The sequence below is a fragment of the Oxyura jamaicensis genome, chromosome 5, assembly GCF_011077185.1.
Source record: "Oxyura jamaicensis isolate SHBP4307 breed ruddy duck chromosome 5, BPBGC_Ojam_1.0, whole genome shotgun sequence".
Classification (NCBI taxonomy): Eukaryota; Metazoa; Chordata; class Aves; order Anseriformes; family Anatidae; genus Oxyura; species Oxyura jamaicensis.
This window is the reverse complement of record NC_048897.1, coordinates 50,516,589-50,536,598: the sequence shown is the minus strand read 5'-3', so window position 1 is coordinate 50,536,598 and position 20,010 is coordinate 50,516,589. Positions and strand designations below refer to the sequence as shown.

At 51.0% G+C, this 20,010-nt stretch overlaps 1 protein-coding gene across 5 annotated transcripts in view; it reads left to right on the top strand.

Annotated features, from left to right (window-relative positions):
* Nucleotides 1–4,135: 4,135 nt before the first annotated feature.
* KTN1 (kinectin 1) overlaps nucleotides 4,136–20,010 on the top strand; it is a 73,812-nt gene continuing 57,937 nt past the window's right edge. For 4 of the 5 annotated variants that reach the window (XM_035327326.1, XM_035327322.1, XM_035327330.1 and 1 more), the window contains exon 1: nucleotides 4,136–4,283. The gene's annotated coding sequence lies outside the window, so the exon portion shown is untranslated. Of the gene's footprint in view, nucleotides 4,284–9,336; nucleotides 9,350–20,010 lie in introns of those variants that run through there. The other variant, XM_035327321.1, reaches the window with a different exon arrangement.

Sequence of the window (20,010 nt, the reverse complement as noted above, 5' to 3'; positions counted from 1 at the left end):
TTTTTTTTTTTTTTTTTTTTTTTTTTTTTTTTTTTTTTCCTTCAGCCCACTTATCTGTGGCTTGTCAGAAATAATTAAATGCTCTGATTGCTTTGGCCTCCCTTCAGCGGGTATTTGCCCAAGTCAGTAATACAGGAGCAGCTCTGCTGAGATCTGTTTGCACTCAGAACATTCAGGAGGGCTCAGGTAGAGCTGAGGTATGCTCGGCAGTGCTTTCAGGAAAATTGGGAACCCAGATGGGCTTGTGCTGGGGAGAGTCCGAAGCTGGCTGCTTTCTAAACACAAATCATGTCAGAACCATTGGGTTTTGTGTATTATCATGAAAATGTGCTCACGTTTATCCCCAGGTATTTTCACAGTCCCCTTACCCTCCGAGTGGGTGCTGTGATCCCAAACAAATGGAGTGTACAAAGACAGATGGCTTAAACACATTCCTAAAAGCAGCTGGTGTAGACCTCTTACACCTCTCCCAGCTCTCACCCAATTTGTTAATGGCTGTGTTTTTCCCTGTAGGACAGTAATGCGTTTCTCTGTGACTTTTATAAAGGACTTTCTAGGCCTTCTTTCGGCCCCTTGGATGACAACTGTTGAACTGGCCTCTTTTCTGGTGCCTTTCTATTTTTCCCTCGAGCCCCTGAGATGCTTCTTAACCCTTCCTTTCCCCCAGGACTTACAAACAGTGTGATATTGGGTTGTCTGAGTCTAGACACAGCATGGGAGGGTGGTGAGCTCTCTAGGGAGAAACCTGTCACCATCTAAAAGATCAGTTATAGAGGCAAAGAGAAGAATCCATGTTCATTTTAAGCATGAGGAGCGAAAACAGCATTTCACAGCGGGAGGTAAGGTGAGCGCTGGCACAGCTAGGAATTGTTGCTTCATCTCGCAGGTCATGGGTGATCCTTCTGCCATTCACGGGCCGTCTGCTTGGGCCAGGCATTTACAAACACCTCCAGCCTCCAGCCAGCCTTGGGAGGCAGGTGCCTGTTACCACCAGTGGTGGCAATATGGGGACCAGAGAGCAAAGTCCTCCTGCAGCGGGACACTCGTGTCACCAGGGAGATGACCACATCCCTCGGGTAGCTGCAGACAGGATATTTTAATATTAACAAACCCAAACATGTTTTCCTTCCTTCCTTGTTTCCTTTCTTCCTTCCTTCCTCGCTTCCTTCCTCTTGTTTTGATTTTTGTTTTCAAAGAAAACCATCTTCATTCCTTAGGTACTGATGAAGAGTATTCATAGATCAGTGTGGAACGGTGTACATAACACGTGGAAACCTGAATTTTGAATGGAAGAAAAGATGTAAACTGTTACTGGGATACAGCACGTGAAGTGTTTTACAGCAGGAGAGGTACTTTCTGTGTCGTTTCTTCATTTGCTTTGCTTAATGATACCTAGCTCTAAAAAATCCTCTTCTGCTACGTTGCTAACCATGAAAGAGGCAGAAAGAAGAGGAATATTTTAAACAGAACTCCCAATGTTAATTCAGAGGTTAATCTTGTGTTGCTTGGAAAGCTGCTTTTCTGCCCAGCCTCCCTGTGATCCCTTTAGCTATATCTGATACTGAAGGCTTGAAAACTCCAGATTAGAAATTAAATTCCACCTCTGTGGCCCAGCCCCGATGACCCGTGGAGTCACAGAAAATAGGGTTTCCTTTACAGCAAGCTCTTCAAGCAAAAGATGTTGCTTTTTTTTTTTTTTTTTTCTTCTTTTTTTCTTTTTGAAAATGAGTGGGGATTATTCAGTGAAGGCTGATTGTAGGCCCTGGTCTTGCAAGGATTTGGGTGCTTGTTTTATTTTGCTCACACGTGTTAGCACAGAGGACAGTCCGATGGGCTCCGGTGTGGCTTAAGGGGGACGAGGTGTGTCGGCTGTGTCAGGCACCAACTGCTGCTGCCAGGCTGCGTGTAGGAGCTGCGCTGCAGGAGCCAACATGCTGGTCAGGTGTCTCCTATGGGAGCAGCAGCCCTGGCAGGGGAGGAAAGGGGTTTCCCAAAAGGATTTCCCACTGGGACTTCCTTTATTATCCTTTGCAAATGTGAAAAAAAATGAGCAGCAGAATCTTAGCATTTTTTTTGGTTGTTTCAGTGCTCTATTAGTGGTGAAATTTAGGAATGGAAAGTGAATGTAGTTTATAAATGTACAGTTTTTTATTTTTTTATTTTTTAAATTATTATTCTTATTTTTAGTGAACTCTGAGGCAGCTTCTAACCATTCACTTTATTAGCTGGATTTTCGGTAATACAAAATGTGACCTTGGCCATATCAGCTTCATTAAAAAATATATGTACACTGTGATAACAAGTGGATTATGTGGAGACTTGCATTAGCCTGCTGGATTTTGGGTCATGTACGATGCCATGTTTGAGTCTATTCTTCTTTATTAACAGTTTTTATTCTTATTACAGGAGTTCCCAGAGTTGTTTCCTCTGACAAATGTTGCTTAGGACAGACGTATTTTTATTCCCTTACAGCTGGGTTGAATCAAACGTCTTTTTCTGCATAGCTCGAATTTCTGCAGTGGGGTTATTTCTCATTTACTACTCTGAGAACAAAGTTGTAGCAATTGTTGTGACTTTCTTTAGCAGAAGTTGAAATCTTTTTGGTGCACGTGTGTGTGATATATTAATTTTCACTTCCCACCAAGTGTGGGAATTCACGCTTGTGAACAGTACAATAAAAATAATGCAAATAAGCAGAGGCAAAGAGAAAAATTTGGTCATCGTTGTTTTTCCCTAGCCAGAAAGGAGAGACTGAATCAGTGAGGTGTTGAGACTTGCAGGGTGTTCATTTCTGGCATCGATAAGGATCTCTCATGCTCTCCTATAAAATGCTAAATTAGCAATACTCAGCCTCTCTGACTTCCAGCCCCACTGAGTGTGTAGCTTGTCGTCCTTCTGGGCCTTCCCTGAATCCACAGGTCTGACGTATTTTCCCTGCGATCTAAGAAAGCAAAAATCCCGACAAAACTAATGACTTGGGGCTCCTGCGGCATTTCAAAACCCTCTTCTTTTTCCCCGTGAGTGGTTGCCTAATGTGGCTGGGATTTCAGCGATGATTTGCATTATTTCCTCCCTGCAGTTGGGGTATGCAGCATCGTTAGCCTCGCTGGCTGATTTGCACAGCGGTCACTCTCCAGTGAGTTTTGCCACTGGGTTTCTCAGCCTGCAGTAATCTGAACAGTTTATTGCCTTCCGCACTGGGCGATGATACACAACGTATGATTTAAAAGCATTCTCCAGTCGGCATCACAATTGCCTCCGAGTTGCTAAAAGCACAAGAAAGTAATAAAAAAAAGCACCTCCTGCAGCTGAAGCACCTGGCTCTGCTCCCTGCAACTGCAGTAGCTGCCTGAGCGATGCCAGGGAGCGAGGTTTTGCCTTAAACTTGCACCTTGCACCCAGGCGGTGTGGATGCTGCCAAAAAGAGTGAATTTTCCTGTGCACACAAGGCAGTTTTATTCCCTGTTAATGTTTGGGGCTGTGAGGTTGAAGGTGAGAGAAACCTGCCTCGTGAGCACTCTGGGGCTGGTATAGGTGAGGGTGAAGGAAAAGCCGGGACTTTCACAAGTCAGACCCCCAAAATCTCTGTAAGGTCTACCCTGAGTGCAGCCCTGACACGTCCTGGTGCACGCTGCGTGCCGGGCTGCTCCTCAGGGGATTTACACTGCAGACCCAGGCAGTTTTGAGGCAATTATGGGAAATTTAAGGGCAATGGGCTTATGTTGATAAATAAATAGGGGGGAAGAGGGCACAGCCAGCACCGATGTGTTGGCCGCTCTCCACAAGCACCAAGGCCGGAGGGCGTCAGAGCTCGGCTTCCCCTGCATCTTCCCCGCTCCGTGCCTCGCTTTCCCCATCTGTAAAATGGACGTGAAAGGCCCTTTTCTGGAGCCTGTAGTCCACAAAGGGGGAGGCTGTTTTGTGCCCTATGCTGTCCCCAGCCGGGGAATCTCTGCGTGGGGGTGTCTGTGTGGGGGAATCTCAGCGTGGGGGGCTGCCACACGAGTGGGGGACACCCATGGGGGGAACTGGGATGCTTTTGGGGACCGCCACGCGTGCCAGGAGAGAGGCGATACCGCTCCTTTAACGGGAGGGGGGCCGGGAAACGCCGAGGACGTGCGGCACCGCCTCCTCCTCCTCCTCCTCCACCACCTCCTCCTCCTCCTCCTCCTCCTCCTCGTTCCCCGCCCGCTCCCTTCCTGCCAGCCAGCGCCGCGCAGGCACCGGTCCCGGCTCCACCGCCCCGGCCCCGCCGCCCGGCCCGGTCCGGCCCCGGCCTCACGGTGAGTCCGGCCCGCCATGGGAGGGAGGGGGGGGAGAAGCCCGGCCCCGGCCATGTTCCCAGCCCCGAGCAGCCGGGGCCGGGCCCTGCCCGCGGCCTGCAGGGCGGGCCTAGGCCTCGGCCGGGGCGCGGGGCAGGTGCGAGGCCGGGCCGAGGCCTCACGGATGCGGGCGGGGGGAGGTTTGGGGGTCGCTGTCCTCAGCGTGTGACTGCGACAGGGTGGGAGGGAGGGAGGGAGGCCGGCTGGCTGTCCGTCTGTCCTTCTATCTGTCCATCGGTATTTGCACTAAATCACTGTAACCTGCCAAGGGCTGCGGGTGCAGCGATTTGCCCCCAAAACCTGCTCCGGGCATTGCCCCCCAGGTCCCAGCTCTGGTGCTGGGCGCTGAAGCTGGAAGGGAGGCAGCCCTGCGGAGCCTCCTGCGCTCCCCCTGCTCTGCTTAGCACTGCTGTTTTACATCATACACCTTAAATTATCCCTGCTGCGCTGGTGCTGGGGGTGCCGCTCACCCCAGGCTGTCCCCCGTGGAGCTGGGGGCACGCTGCGGTGACGAGGTGCGGGCCTCGCATCGCTGCGTCAGGCGGCGTTTGGCGTCCCCAGCCTCCAGCCCAAGCACAGGCGGGGTGGTTGGTGCGATCCGTGGCACAGCGGGGTGGTCAGCGTGCTCCATGGGCTCTCCCCACCTCCCACGTTGGTCCCAGCCATCGGTGGTGGGGCTGCCCCAGAGCTGTGCGCTCCTGCTCTATTTGCAACGCGTAATTCCAACCGGTTAAGTGCTTTAATTAAGTAAGGTGGCTATTAAGAATAACGTAGTGTCATTCCCTTTCTGCATTAAGGGATGGTAAATGCTACTTTCTAGCAATGCGCTTCTGGCTTCTCAGTTTAACCTTATTTTCACGGCTGTGCTGTTTGAGGTTAGGACTGGAAAAACCTCAGGAAAAGCATTTCTTGCTCTGTGGAAGCGAGTAGTGGGAGAGGAGTTGAGTTAATACTTTGCTGTAGTCATTTGCTGTTTAAAATCCTCTTTTTTTCCCTTTCTCTTTAGTATCTCCACTGCCGCCTCTGCCCAACAATGCCCATATGGTATTTAGCAGGCATAACTGACAAGTCCGATTTAACATCTCCTGGTGTATGACAAGGCAGAAATCCCTGGCTAGAAACTCTGAGTGCTGTGGAAGTCAGGAGGGCATTTTCCGTTCGTGCGCTCCACGTTCTCCCAGATACTTCTCTTACCCGTTCCCTGGGTGGATGGATGGCGAGCGTCCTGGGGCCAGCAGCACCTCTGTGCTGTGCGGCCCTCCTGCCCGTAACTGCGCTGTAATTCCTGTCCGCGAGCAGGCTATGCAACTCGCTTTGCCACATATTTTTTCTCTTGCCTCATATGCTGATGCTGCTTTCTGCATACTGTGATTAAAATAACTTGTGTGTGTAGCTGCAGCGGGGAAACGTTGGGGTTTGGATGGAAATGCTAATGCTCTGTTAGAGTTATTACAGAAAAACCTTTTTTTGTTAGATTTCCCCCCCCTTCCTTATCTAGCCAGTCTCAAGGAGATGCTTTCTGCTGTCAGAAATAGCAGGAGTAGGAGGATTTGAAGTATACAATTAGTTTTTAATTTGACTCTTTATACCCTGCTGTCATAAAACCCCTATTTTAGGTAAATTAGCTTGCTAATGACTTTGTTTCTCAAACACCTTAAAGAAAAAGGAAGGGCTTGATCAAGCCTGTGTAAAACTGTGGTGTTACTTGGTTGACTGTAGAACAGCCTTCACCTGCATCATCTGTTCTTTCTTTCTGTCTGAGGTTAGATGATTCTGGCTCATCTGGCTCAAAATTGTCTAATCATTGTGTGAACGTTGGTACTGTAAACCAAAGGGTTAACTGAACCCTTCAGGAACTGAAATTCCCCGCGGATTTCAGGGGTTATGGACGCAGATTAAATATGTTGGCCGAGACCCTTACTCATAAGGACATGGGGGGAGAGGACATTTGTTTTATTTTAAGCATCGAGCTTGGTTGCTCCTAATCCCTTCCCCCTTTGCTGCCAAGACACCCACCTCTCACCATCGGCTGCGCTGAGAGCTTCAGCTCCCAAGTTTCGTTCCCTGGCCGTACCCAGATGATGTGCCTGGTAGGTCGAATGCCGTCCCCCGGGGTGGTCTGGGGCAGAAGAAACTAGATAAAATTGTAGGAGGAGGGTAATCCCCACAATTTCCTCCAAAAATGGAGCCAGCAGGCAGCCAGGCACGAAGCTGGGAGCAGAAGAAAGCCCCTGATCAAGTTGAGTTTCTGAGTTGACAGCAAACATCCGCGTTGTGAATGCCGCTCGGAACCTAACTGCTTTTAAGGGGCAACGTGCTCGGTTTATTCTTCGCTGCCGTCGCTGCAGGAAAGCTGCTCCAGAGCCTCCTCCAGGTCTCAGAACAATCACGGTGTTTCCAGCCTAACGTAGTTTACGGCCAGTTTGTATAATTTGTGTTTGTTCTAGCGTTGCCATTTGGTTTAAACAGTTGTTTTCCCTCCCTGAGGTAATTAGAGGGAGCAGTTGTATCCCCCTGTAGCCACTTGTTTTGATAGGTTAAACAAGTCAAAGTCTTTATATCTCCTCCTGTTGTTCCCTTGATGATATTCTCGTTTACTTTTACCATTCAAAACCTTTTGACTAGAAAAGGGAGTTTTACGAATCTCTGTTTATTTCTTAAGCTTCCTGCTCGGTTACGTTGGCGAGTCAGCAGGGTTGGACTGTTCTTAAAAATGAATGGTTTGGGGGGCCCTGTACTAACCTCTCCAACCCTTCAATGTTCCTCAGGTGATCTCTTCAGACCGATGAGACAGGCAGGTGCTGGGCAAAATCCGTCCCAGACAAATCACCTCTTGCTAATGACTGTGCATAAACTACCGAGGTGATAGACTGGAGAATTACCAGACCGTGACTCTTGGGAAGCCGTTTCTCCTCTCGTCATTAGACAAGACGTCCAAGAGAATAAAACACACGATGCCTTTAAAAGAAAAAAAAAAAGTATTTATTTATATTTTTAGAAACTTAAATGCTTCTTCCTGTTCACGTGTCTGAACTACAGCTGGTTGCAGAGAGGTGGCTGCTCCTGAGCTTTGAAAGCTTTCCATTTCTCGCCGGAATGAGGCCTTTAAAATAATTCTAATAACATGCAGGCTTGTTGATGCTTTTTGAAGGTTGCCTGTGCTCTGAACGCTTCTGTGCCTGCTGGTGCGGGCGTTGTCTGAGCACGGGAGGCTTCCCCCCACGGCACTTAATTGTGGCTTTTATTTCCAGTTAGTTTGGAGCAGGAGCAGCAGCGGTTGCGTCGAGAAGTGCCGCGTGCTGAACCGGCCTCCTGCTTCTTCCCGTGAATCGAAGAGCCAGGATTTAGCAGCCGGGGGGCTCGGCAGAGAGGATCCAGGTATTGCTGGATGAGGTGAGGCGGGGTGCAGGCACCTGCAATTGCTCTACGAGCGTTCTTCCACGCGAGAACAGAAGCAGCTCCTGTCCCAGGTTCCCTGCGTCCGAGCTTGTCCTCTCCTGGTCGCCGCTACCGCCTGTGTGTGGGAGTGCTGCACCCTAATTAGATTATATTAGAATGAATAAGTGAATCTGAACAAATGAGCTTACGGGGGCACTGTCAGGTCAGCTTCGGCCCTAAAAATAGTTACTGAGCGCAGGACAGGCTTGGTGCAGTATCTGTCGGTACAGCAAAATTGAATGGAGATTGCCTGTGAATGCATAAATTCTGCTGCCTTGCTGTCTCTTTGGCCACGGTGCCCAGGTGTCCTGTTGGTACGAGACATGCCCAAAAGCACACAGATCTGGGCATTCTTTAGTCAAAGCTTGGTGGGATGTTGTAAGGGGAAAACTATGGCTGTGGAAACTGTAATAATCTGAGGTGCTCAAGAATGCAAATCTCAAGATCCTTTTTAATGCTTCCCGTCTAACTAAAGGTGATTTTTTTTTAGTAAGGCTCTTACACGCTGTGAAAAACAGGGAAAAAAGAGAAGAGGTTTCTGCAGTAACTATGCCTGTGGAAACCGTGGAAGGTTTCTTCTAACTCATAACACGAACGTGAAGAATATTGGTTCTATCTGATGCAAAAAAGTAGTTGAGGAATGCCAAGCCTGAAATCTTGCTGTGCAATGTGTGGGGGATGGAGGGAGAGGAAGGACCGGAATGGTAAGGTTTGGGGTTAATCACGAGTAAAATAATCACTTTTCTACAGCTCCCCCCCTTGTTTTCTGTAACGTGCTTTGTTTTTGTTGGTGCTTTGTGTCCTGCTTATCAAAATTCACAGCTCTTCATTCCTGTTACTGAACAGAAGTAGATGAAGTTCCTTCCCCTTTTCTTCTCAAGAAGAGTTAGAAATAGCGGCTTTCTTTCCAAACTCAGCCTCATCCCGGCTTGCTCTGAGGCTGCGTTACAACTCCGAGAAAGTATCTGTAAATGGGTGGTGGCAAGCTACTCGTTTTCTTGCGCTAATCATCCCTGTTACAAGCGGCGTTGCCCTCTGCCAGCGTTAGCAGCTAACTGCTGCTGTCGTCAGGCGTGCAGGGGTTTCAGTGGCCCTGAGCTTCTGATCTAAAATTTTAAAGAAGAATACAGGATGGGGGAAAAATGCCCCGTGCTAACCCTCCGGGAGGGAACGGAGCCCATCATTGGGTGCAGAGGCAAAGTGCTGCTACAAAGTCCAAGCGTTTGCCGCGATCTTATCGCCCGCCGAGGCAAGGTCTCCTCCTGGAGCCGTGCACGCCTGGGTGCCGTAGGAGCTGCGTGGGCTGGCAGCCTCCCACGTGAGCCTGCTGACCCCGCGGTCTGCGCTGCGCCGGCTGGAGCTGCTCGGAGCCGGGCGATCTTGCAAATCACTGCGTCGCTCGTGAACTGCTGCCACGTCCCTGCTGGCTGCCTGAAACAGCTCCGCGCCCTCTTACGCTGTAGAATTGAGGATATGGAGCAAAAACTTCTTGTTTTCTTCAGGGTGTAGCTGACTGGTGAGTTGAGCATCGAGGAGGGCTTTTTTTTTTGCTGTGTCAGAGGAGGAGTTTCAATCTTGTCCAGCAAAACGTGAGTTCTCGCTTCCGGATTGCAGGTGTTAGCTGAAGAGCTGACCTTCTCGGGCTGGCCGCTGTCTGGCTCGTCGAGCGTTTACTGAATGACCTAGGGAGAATGACGCCTGACTTCAGGGTTCCCCGGGTGTTGAAGGCTTTTAAGGGCTGATATATTTATGCCTGTGATTCATGGTGCTTCCAAAACCGCTCCAGCTCTCGTCCTGCGGAGGGAAGTACACGCTCCAACGAGCGGCCGTGCGCGTAACCTCTCTCTTAGCGGTGCCACCCAGCAGAGCAGTATGAACTCAGCCTGCCTTATTTCAGGCTCATTCTTGGGCTTCCAAATTCCGCCGCCCCCTCCCAAAGCATTTCGTGCAGCAGAAACGCCGGCTGAATTCTGCATTGCTGGTTGATAGCCTTCACTCTCTCCCATGTCGACTTAGAAAGGCAAGTGGGGTGTTTTACTTTGGGGCAGGGACAAATTCAGCATTTTCTGCCTCTTTCTGTGATGCTCAGAGGTGCCTTTTGTCTTCCTGTGACCGCGTAGGAAGGAAGTTGTTGAGCTGAAGAGATAAAAGCATCCTCCCCTCTAGCCCTCGTCCAGCCGCGGGGGAAAGCTGCCTCCTCCATGACGAGCAGTCCTGCTGCCGGCCCTCCCCGGGGGGTGTTGCAGGGATGCTGCTGCTCGCAGGAAAATCTGAGTGGACTCGTAATCCATTTGCAAGTGCGTAGCTGTCGAGACAGATGATGACTAAGCTCTTGCACAAGGTTCAGCTCTTTGGGGAGAGTGCCAGGATTGGACCAAACCATGACTGACTGATAAGGGAGCCTATAACGCGAGGCAGCTGATAATTTTATTATTCCTGGTATAATCTGACCCCTGGCTAGGACTTTTTTTCTTCCCCCTCAGCCCGTTTGCTGGGGAGTTTCGGGTTGAAAAGCCCTCATTCAACGAGGACAAAAAAAAAAAAGAGACCAACCCAGTTTGTCGGAGGAAGTGAGCAGCTCCCAAGCCTCTCGTGGCGAGCGCCCGGTGGCAGAGGTATTTAAAGGCTCTGACTCAGCCCTGCTTCACGTGGGCTCTCCTTGCTTTCGGGTCGGGTGGATTTCTTCCTGCTGGGAACCTGCCCTCTGCTCCCTTCGTGCTGCTGCCAGTCCTCCGGGGCGTTACCTGTGTTATGTGCAGAGGATGGAGGTGCCTGCCTTCCCATTTCTCCGAAGGGAGAGCTGAGGCAGGTGCCTGTTTTAAGCTTCAAATAAACCCCAGCATGGCTTTCCTTTGGGGATTATCCTTTTCTTACTGGTACAAGGTGCATAGACACACAGGCAGGTACGTGAGCCAGCCGCAGCACTGCTTTTGCCCTTCTCTGTCCCGGCTGAGAACAGCACGGGGGCTGCGGGCAGCCATCCCCAGCCTCTCAAGGAGCAGCTCCAAATCTGAGAAATGCTCTGGGTTCAGCAGTGCTCCGGTAAAAGCCTCCACCGGGGCCAGGAGGGGCCTCTTCTGCCTCGTTTAACTCGATGTGCCTGGGGAGGAGGACTCAGCACACCCTTCTCTGGGACCAGGAGGTCTCTCGGTGGGTGTGATGATGGGAAGCTGGTGAGAAACAGAGCTCATAAATGCTGTATTCTGTGTCACACCTACTGACCTTTGCTTGTGTGAGTACCTGCTGCGGGCAGGTGTGGCCTTGGCTGGTGATTTGATTTATTTAAAGCTCTGCTGCTGCTTTGCATCACCTGCACCGCCTCGTTTTGTGGCCCCAGCGGTGGTGGCGAAGGTCCTTCAAAGCTGCACTTCTCCCCGTTCCCACTGGGACCGGAGAGGAGTTGTTTGCCCTTAAAATGCTTGCTGAGAAGGCGTCCTTGCCAAGCGTGGACAACGAAAAGCACTGTCCAGGTAGCACCTGAAAGTCCCGGGACCACAGAGTTTCAGGGAGGCTTTATGGAGGGCGTCTTGGGGTTATGAGGGGTGCCGTGGGCTTTCTGGGATCAGCTGGAGGGAAACGCTTATCATCCTCGCTTGTTACCTCCGCTTAAGGTCACTTCCCCGTCTACAGCCTGCGCTGCACTGCTGCCAGGCTTGGGTTGCGTGCTATATTTAGTAAACCTCTTCCCAGCTTAGTGGGTATGCAAAAATGGATTTTTTATTTTCAAGCAGCTCCGAATGGGTTACAGCCCGCTACGAAGCGAGGCTGCCCCTGCCCGGGCAGCAGAGCACCGGAGCGGTTGTGGGGTGAGCAGGTACACTTGTTTTCTCCACCTTGGCACACTCGAACACGTGGATTCGGTGAGATGAGGAACGCTGGAGGTGGGAGTGCCTATTTCTAAGTCGATTTCTTAATCCCCCCTCTCCGTTGCAGACTATGGGAGCAAGAGAGGTGTAACCGATGGGAAGCAATTAAGCTTGCAGCCGTGTGGTTGCAGTGAAATGTTGGTTAAATCCTCGCATGCCGGAGGAGGGGCAGATTGTGGGACAGTAAAGCGAGGGGAGGGAGAGCGCAGAGAAGCATGAAAGAAGTGACCTAAATGACTCCGCGTTCCTTGTGCTGAGCGTTTTATTTTAAAGCAGCCTGCCATGTTCTTAAAACTCTTATTTTAACGAAAGCTGCAGTTCTAATGTGGATGTGCTGATTGTTTGGGGGGAGACAGCTCAAGGATGTTGGGGTATTGATTTGAACTCAGTGCTCCAGAACCAATTAAACGTGTCTTTGAAGTCACCGTAAGAAACTCTTATGGGGCTAGCCGGTATGGGCACAAGTGGGGAAGAGCAGAGAGCCCTCAGGGATGCACTTTGCACGCATCTTTTGGGGAGTTTGTTGTTGCCAAGTCCCCGGTGTTATGCTGTGGGGGACCGGGACCAGGAGGGCTCGCTGAGGGCTGTTCAGGGTGCGCTGGGCTCAGAGGAATTCAGCCTCAGCATTGCTCACCTGGGGAACCAGCAGCTACAGGAGGAAACTGGTTAACACAGACTCCTTCGCTGCATGGCCCGGGCATAATTAAACTGCATTAAGAAACTCTTTGGAGGAGCTGGAGCCTTTTCCCTGGTGCTGGAGGGGAGCTTTGGGTCTTTAAGGCAAGATGCAGGTGTTGCCTTGCAGCCTGCAGAAACGCTGTGCTGGTTCCTGAGCGTGTGGGACTTTGGGGACCCTGGGTGGGTGGCGGCGTGAGCCTGCAGTGCTGCCCTCGATAAGTACGTGTCCTGCCTCCAAGGAGGATGGAGAGGGCCCTTAACCCTTCCATTTCAGTAGGGGAGCTACCCCAGCTCAGCAGCAGTTTTCTTAAACTTCAGGTGTGCTTTTAAATGGAGATAAAAACGCCACCAGTTTGTGCTTTGAAATATGCTGGAGCGACCTGTACGCTGCCAGCGCCGCGTGGAGGGATTGCTTCTGAAGCCTCTTCTGTTCACCAACCAGCCTGAAACTTTTAGCTAACACTTCCAAGGTTATCGACAGCATTAAAGGATCTAGCCTGGCTGTGGAAGTACTTGCTTGTTTGCTGTGTAACGCCTTACTTCAGGATAGATGCGGAAGGACAGCTTTGCCCCTGCCTCGTATCTGATGTGGAAGTCTGGGTGGCGGGATCCTGCTCATCCTTTGGGCAAATTTCTGCTGGATCAGAAAGTCACCGGCTCGGTGCAGAAGTCCAGCAGCTTCTGCGGTCCATGTTCTGTCCTGAAAGTATCTCCACCCATCCCTTGGGTTTGAAGGGTTTTATAAATGTAAAATGTAAACCCAAGAACAGTGCTTTAACCTGGCAACTGATGATAAATTTAATGCAGGCGTAATAAAATCCAACCCTCTTTTGCAGGTGTTATTCTTAACATTGCGACCAGGAATTAAACCCCCCTGATTGCTACTGGCACAAGACTGGCGGAGGCCTCTTGCATCAGGCACAACGTGTTCCCTGCAATCCCAGGGCTCGGGTTTGCCCTGTAGCTGAGTGGCAGGAGCTGTGAGCAGCTGCGTGGCCAGGTGAAATCAACCACGGAGCTCTGCAGGGCGGCTGTAGGTACGCCGTGGCTGCATCGAGCAGCTTTTTGTGTTGAGGGTTGAGTGTTTTTTTCCGACTTGCAGTCAAAAATGCATCCGTGGCCTGTTAGCGCACGGTTGTTCCCATGCCAGCATTGTCCTCTGGCTTCAGCTCCACCCTGCAAGGTAGGAGCTGGAGGAAGCTGATGGGCTGGGCACGGCCCCTTTTTACTGGGGTGAGGAGTTCAGAGCCGGGGAACGCCACGATAGCAAGCGGTGCCAGCTTGGGCACGGCTCCTTGGATCTTCTTGCATCTTCCTGAACCATGACTAGGGTATATAGCACCCAGGGCAAAAATAGCTGTGCTGATGGAGTGCTTCCCCAGCTGTGCGGGCAGGAGCGGGGGCACCGCCTGGCTGGGGAGGCTCACAAGCCCTACTTGGTAGCTGGGCTGCGCACGTTGATGCCATCTCTATTTATGATGCTTGTGTCAACCCAGAGGAACTCGGACTTCTATATGGCAAGTCCGCATTCCTCCTCTCGTCTAGCCTCAGCTGAAGTTGCCCTCTTACAGTCCCGGGGTTGAGAACCTACTGTATACCCCTGAGTGTCAAACTCTTGACACGCCTGAAAACTTTTTACCGTTCTGAACTTTGTTCAAGCGATGGAAACTTTTCTCCCCGTTTTTTCATTATGCTATAAGTGACGAAAAATCTTCGCTGCTGATTTCACCTGCCTTTTGAGCTGAAGAATTATCAAGGCTTGAGCCAGAGATTTAGCCTGGGACTGAGGTATCGCGGTCTCTCAAAAGCCGCTCTGTGATGCTCTAATTTAGCGAAATCTGTGCCACGTTTACAGTACCTTTGATGCAGCAGTCACACTCGGTTTCCCTTTAGAGAAAACTGAAATCACTCAGCTGCTTAGACATAATGTGTGCCATAAATAATAATATCTCCTGACTCGAGGTAGTTAGGAGAAACCACATGAAAGCAGCTCTATCTGGTATGATTCACAATCACTTCGGAGTTTTGATTTCCCTGTATGAGTTAAGAGCTCTCCTTTAACTTGTTGCCTCTTCCCAAGGCAGGGCAATCAGACTTCTCCTGCAGGAATCCAAACAGAGGGAGCATCGCTCTGCTGTCGCTCCTCCTCTCGTTTAACAAAGGGATTGTTGAGTCACGGCAAGGTTAACGAAGCACACTTTTTTTTGTCAGCGGTCCAGTTGCTTTGTAGAGCCGTGCCAAACAGCAGACTGAACAGAAATAATGGGGGAATTTTGGTGGTGGAGTGACTGGGGTTGTCATTTTGGGGGTAGAGACCTGCCTGAGCTTCGTGCTTCCAGCTGCCCGTAGGGTGGCTGACGGCAAAGCTCGTTGCAGGAACATTAAATATCAGCTTCTCTGCATCTCTCCCATTTGAGCTGGGGGCGTCTGAACCGTTACGGTTGGTCCAACAGCAGCTTCCCATTTAGTACTTAAAATGATTTTTAGGATAATGAGCCTTTTGGGCTTTGGCATCAGAAGAAGGGCGGATTGTAGTCCTTAATTACGAAGCGCGGGAGCAAATTGCGGTCGGACGGACAGGCAGTGCTCCAGCAGTGTTTGTGCTGGGCCAGCCCAGGGCACGAATGACCGTCGCGGGCTGTTGCTGAGCTGATTGATTTGGATCCCTTAAGGTAAGGGTTGGAAGGCTCTCGTTTTGAGTTCATCACAAGGGGCCTTCGGGCTCCTTGCCCGTTGTGCTGAGCAAATCTGTCCCTGTGCTTGCCCCAAGGAGCCTCCGGTGGAGGCAGGGAGCGTGGGGAAAGTAGCATCAAGAAGAAAAAAAGATAAAAAAATTAAATCCTTCTGTACTGGGACACCAGTTTGTGTAGGTGCTGTGGTAAAATAACCACGAGGGAAGGTTTGAAGGCGGAGTGCTTTGGTGCAGCCTGGCCCCTCCTGATGGAAAGCACCGGGGCACCTTCTCCTCGTCCCTTCTCGGCACCTTCCTGCTGGGCTTTCCCCGCCCTTCCAGCCAATTCAGGAATCGCCGAGGCATTTGTGCAGCAGCAGGTGGGTGCATCTCGCATCGCCGTGCTCCAAGGAAGGGCCCCAGGTGGGTGTTGGAGCTGTGCAGGATGGAGCTGGGGCTGAGCACCGCGCCCGGAGCTGCGGGCTGCTGGGAGGGAGGTGGAAAATACCAAACTCCTCCGCTGGCCTGAGGCTCGCTTCAGTTTTTTCCTCTTCCCTAGAGCTGCCGAGGCTACGTGGTGGCTGGCATACGTATGGGAGCGCATTCTCCTGTTGGGAATGTTAAAAATACACGCTACAATTTTCCCTTTCCACATACCAAAATGTATTAATGTGCCTGTGCTTTGATTAGTCATTTCCTTTTCCTTTGTTCCTCTTGAAACAGGGCAGAGAACTGCAGGCACACGCTGAAGTGAAATCTTTGTATGGTTAAGAAATCTTAGGCTAAATAGATTCTCCTGGGCTAATACCTGTCTCGGCAGAGGATGATTTCTGCTCTCATCCATGAAATGCACGCTTAAAAATAAGTCTGGATGAAGTTGCTTTTACGGTATTCACACTGAAAATATCTTTGATTTATTTTTATAGGGCAAATAAATTCTAGGATGAGCCAAGTTAATACTTTTTTACTAGGAAATGTGATTTATTCTTGCAGGAAAACTTGTTGGATTGTTGCAGGGAAACTTCCAAATTCCCTCGTTGATTCCGAGGCTCGTTGTCTGCCTCCTACCGCCTTGCCTCCCCCTCCCCAAGTTCATGCGAGACCTCCTTCACCGTGGGTGGGAGCTTTGCAAAGAGCCCTAGCGGGACGTTGTTAGGGTGTACACGGCTCGATTGTGGGATTGCTCTGGCAGCCCCTGCGCCTTCGGGGCGTGGAGGTACAGAGGTTGATCAATTCTGCTGCGCCGACCTGCGCTGGCATTGCCCCGAGCCGCCTGCCAGATGCAGAGGCTCCTTCAAGGTTGGAGCCTCTCGGCTTCTCCGTTGCCCCCCGCTGCTCGCAGGACATCCTTTCTGGTGCTTTGGCGAGGAATTTGGTGAAGTGCTGTGCTGCTGGAGACGTGCAGGACATGTGGTAGGTTTAAAACGGCATTTCTTGTGCATCTGGAGGGATCCTAGTGAGCAGGCAAACACATCATTGACTGAGCTAGGTAAGGGCTGAGTTAGGCAGCCATTTGGAGAAGCAAGCAGCAAACGAAGACGATTCTTCTTGTGCAGGTATGTGCGAACTTCAGAAACGTGTCCCCAAAACCAACTGCTGCTGTGTAGAGCTTCCTCGTTAGTCATCTCGGTGGTTTTCCTGTCGCTCTGCCTCTGAGGACGTCTGCTCTGCCCTTGCTTCAAACCGAAGGACAGCTTTGGCCTCCCAGGACTGCTGGGGGAGCATAGAATCATAGAATATCCCGAGTTGGAAGGGACCCGTAAGGATCACCGAGTCCAACTCCTGGCACCACACAGCAGGCACGGGCTGCGGCGCTGCGACCGCAAGGAGCTCATCCCAGCCAGAAACTGGGGTGCGCGAGGCTCTGCTGGGATGTGGCAGCCCGATGCAGAGGCAGATAACACGCTTGGGGCTTTTCCTTGACTGGTTGCAGCTCTCGGATATAAAAACCTGTTTTGTTTTTTAAATGAGCCTCCCAGTTCTTGGATTCCATTCATAGTTTCACAGCAATCTGCAGAGGCAAAAAAAAAAAAAAGGAAAAAAAAAGCCAGGCTAAGGCCTTTTCCTCTTTTGTTTCTGTCTCCTCGTTTTATATTTTTTAAAAATAGGAACAAGAAAATATAATACAGAAGTGTATGTTTAGATAGCCGTATTTACTGTATACACTGGAAAGGGGAAAAGCTTTCGTTCCAGCTGTTCTTTGCAGGTCCCTGTGAAAGCATGAGTGGAATTTGAGTACTGAGAAGCTGCAGCTTGTACCTGCTTTCCTCTGTCCTTGTGGAGGCTGAATTGCACCTAGAGATGATAGGGGGTAGCAGCCTCAAGAGGTCTTAATATATTGTTTTTTTTACTCTGAGTTTGAGCCACGTTTGTGACCAGAGGGCAGTCAGCAGCGTAACTGCTGCGTGCTGCAGGGATTTTAATCAAGCTGAGCTCGTGGAGCCCAGGTAGGTGCAGGCGTCGGAGGACAACCACGCTCCCGCCAGCACAACTCAGTGCTGTCAGAACAGGATCGAGCTGTGTGGCAGTGAGACCCTTCGCTGCCCTCCCAGCTGAGCATTCCCTGCCTTGTTTTTTTGGCAGGCCTGTGCTCCAGGGCTGTCTGGGCAGCCCAGGTGAGAGCAGGCTGGGAGTACGTATTTATACAACAGGCAGATGTCAAAAGGCCTTTGTTGGGGTGCGTAATGGCTTTGACGTGGGTAAGTGGCTTCTGTGTGTAGTAAACCCGGGCTGCTGTGGACTGTCACATCGACTTGGCTTGTACAGACCGCTGTGAACTTCCCAGGTCGTTAACCACAAGGAAACCAGGTGTGGCCTGGTTCTTGCCTCCCCTCCAGACAGATCTCAGGTGCCTCTGCCTTGCTGACCCAAGTCCTGTGCCTGTATCGTGCTGCTGGGCAGGTTGGGGCTGCAGGGGACCCCTGGATGTTCCCAAACCCTGTGGCACGCAAAGCTGCTCTTCAGGCCTAATCCAAACTCAGCCAGCCATTAATCTGCTAGCTTTGCCTCTTATTTTTAGGATGTAATCCTGCCATGGCCTTGGGTGGTGTGCCAGCACGAGAGAGAAGGCAGCCCCAAGTCTCGGGGGTATTGCAGAGTTACAAAGGAGTGACTTGCTGGTGGCTGCCCGTTGAAGTCAGCTGAGCAGCGCTGTGGTGAGAACAGCGAGGTTTATTTTCAAGCAAATCGGTATTCGGGGAGTGTTAGAAACGTAAACTTGAGCATTTCCTAAAACGCGGCTAAAAGATGCAGCAGGTTTGTGGGGCTGAGCGGTGCGCGGACGGCTCCTCCTGCCTTACTATCAGCAGAGCAGCTACTGCTGGTGCGTTCGTGTAGCTGGTTTTTATTGCTGTTAAGCCGTCCCTTCTGATGTAACGCACACGGCAGAGAGCGAGAGAGACAGCGGGGGAATATTTTGGCTGCTGGGAGCTCCTGCGGTAGTGACCTTGGCGGCTATCGCTGCCAGCAGCCCAAATCGGAGCCCGGTAATCTCTACGTGCAGGTTTCTCAGTCTGTGAGATGGCAGTGAGGATTTCTCCTTCGTAGTTTGAGAAGTATCGCTGCCCAGTTCCCCGTACGGAGACGTGAGCAAGAAGACGACGAGCTGGCGAGGATCTGGTCCTGGCTTGCACCGAGAAGCAGCGGAAGGAAACGCGTGCCCCAAAACCTGCCCGCTTGTGCTGGGTGTGCGAGAGCACGTCCCAGCACGAGCTGGGGAGCCTTCATTTTCTGAAGACTGTTCAGTCCTGAGCGATACCGGTGTCTTCGTGCTGCTTCTTTGCACCGACAACCCCAGCAGGCTTCACCAAAGGGGTCTGTGTGGTTTTTGGGGCGGGCTGTGTGGTTTTAGGGATGGAGGAGGGAGGATTTATCCCCAGGTGAATGCGAGGTCGCGCGCTCTGCTTTTGCTCGAGTTAATTCTGGCTCTGGGTTTTAGCCCATCAGCTGCCGCTGCATTTTTCCAAGGTGTTGACTCTAAAAATGTATTTAAAAAGGGAAGAGGGAAAAAAAAAAAAGAAGGCTTCTGTTGAGGCCAAGTTACTCTTTTCTGGAATATAATAAATAGCGTGTCACTGTTAACTAACATCAAGCAGAGCCCAACAGATGGTACAAACAGCGGCACGTTTGGAATGGAAAATATTTACCTAGAGGGTATTTGCAGCGCCGAGATTGTGCTCTGCAAATGGCTTAATTGTATCAGCGTAATCAAGTGGAGAGTGGAAAGATTTATTGACAAGCCTTCGCCTCTCGCTGTTAACAGTTTAGAGGGGGTTTCGAGCACTGTTAAGCTTTGCTTGAACAGGTCTCCTTCCCAGATGAGAGCTGCTTTAGTACGTGAAAGGTTTAGCCTGTAAATTCAAGTGGCTGAAGCTTTCCTCTCACGCTGTCGGGGTGAGTATTTAATTGCAGACCTCGCTTTGCATTGCCGGTCACTGTGCTCCCCCCTGGGTCGGAGTTTTGGGAGGACTTCTGCCAGCAGAACGTGGAAGCGTAGCTCCAAAAGCATCTGAAAAGTGTACAAAAACGCACAAAAAAGTGGGTTAGGCTTTGCCATCCGGGTCAAGGCTGGCAGGGCAACGGATATCTTGGTTGTGGGTGCCTCGTGCATGCCTCTGAACCGTGCGGCTTTAACAGTGACCTGTAAGAAGATGGTGTGAGCTTCCTGGGAGCTGTGCTCCTCCTGACATAGGTGAGATATGTACGCAATATCTTAGCGCCCTGTCTTAAAATGGGGTTCAGGTGCAGTCCGTCCCTTGCCGGTGTTTGCAGGGCAGTGGCTTTTGGGATCGTGTGAACCTTGCACGGGAAGGTGGAGGCAGTTGGGTCACGTTGGCTCCCTCTGTTCCCATCGTTGATTACCTGCTCTAGTTGGCCAGGTGTTAACGAGCTTGGAGCAGGTTTGATGAGCTGAAATCCCTGCCTGCTGTGACAGCCCAGCTTTCACTCCCAGCCTCTCGGAAAGTCACATTGCAGAGGCTCTGCTGCCTTCAACGTCTCCTCTCGGGGCACGAGGAACACACCTTGTGGGCTCTGT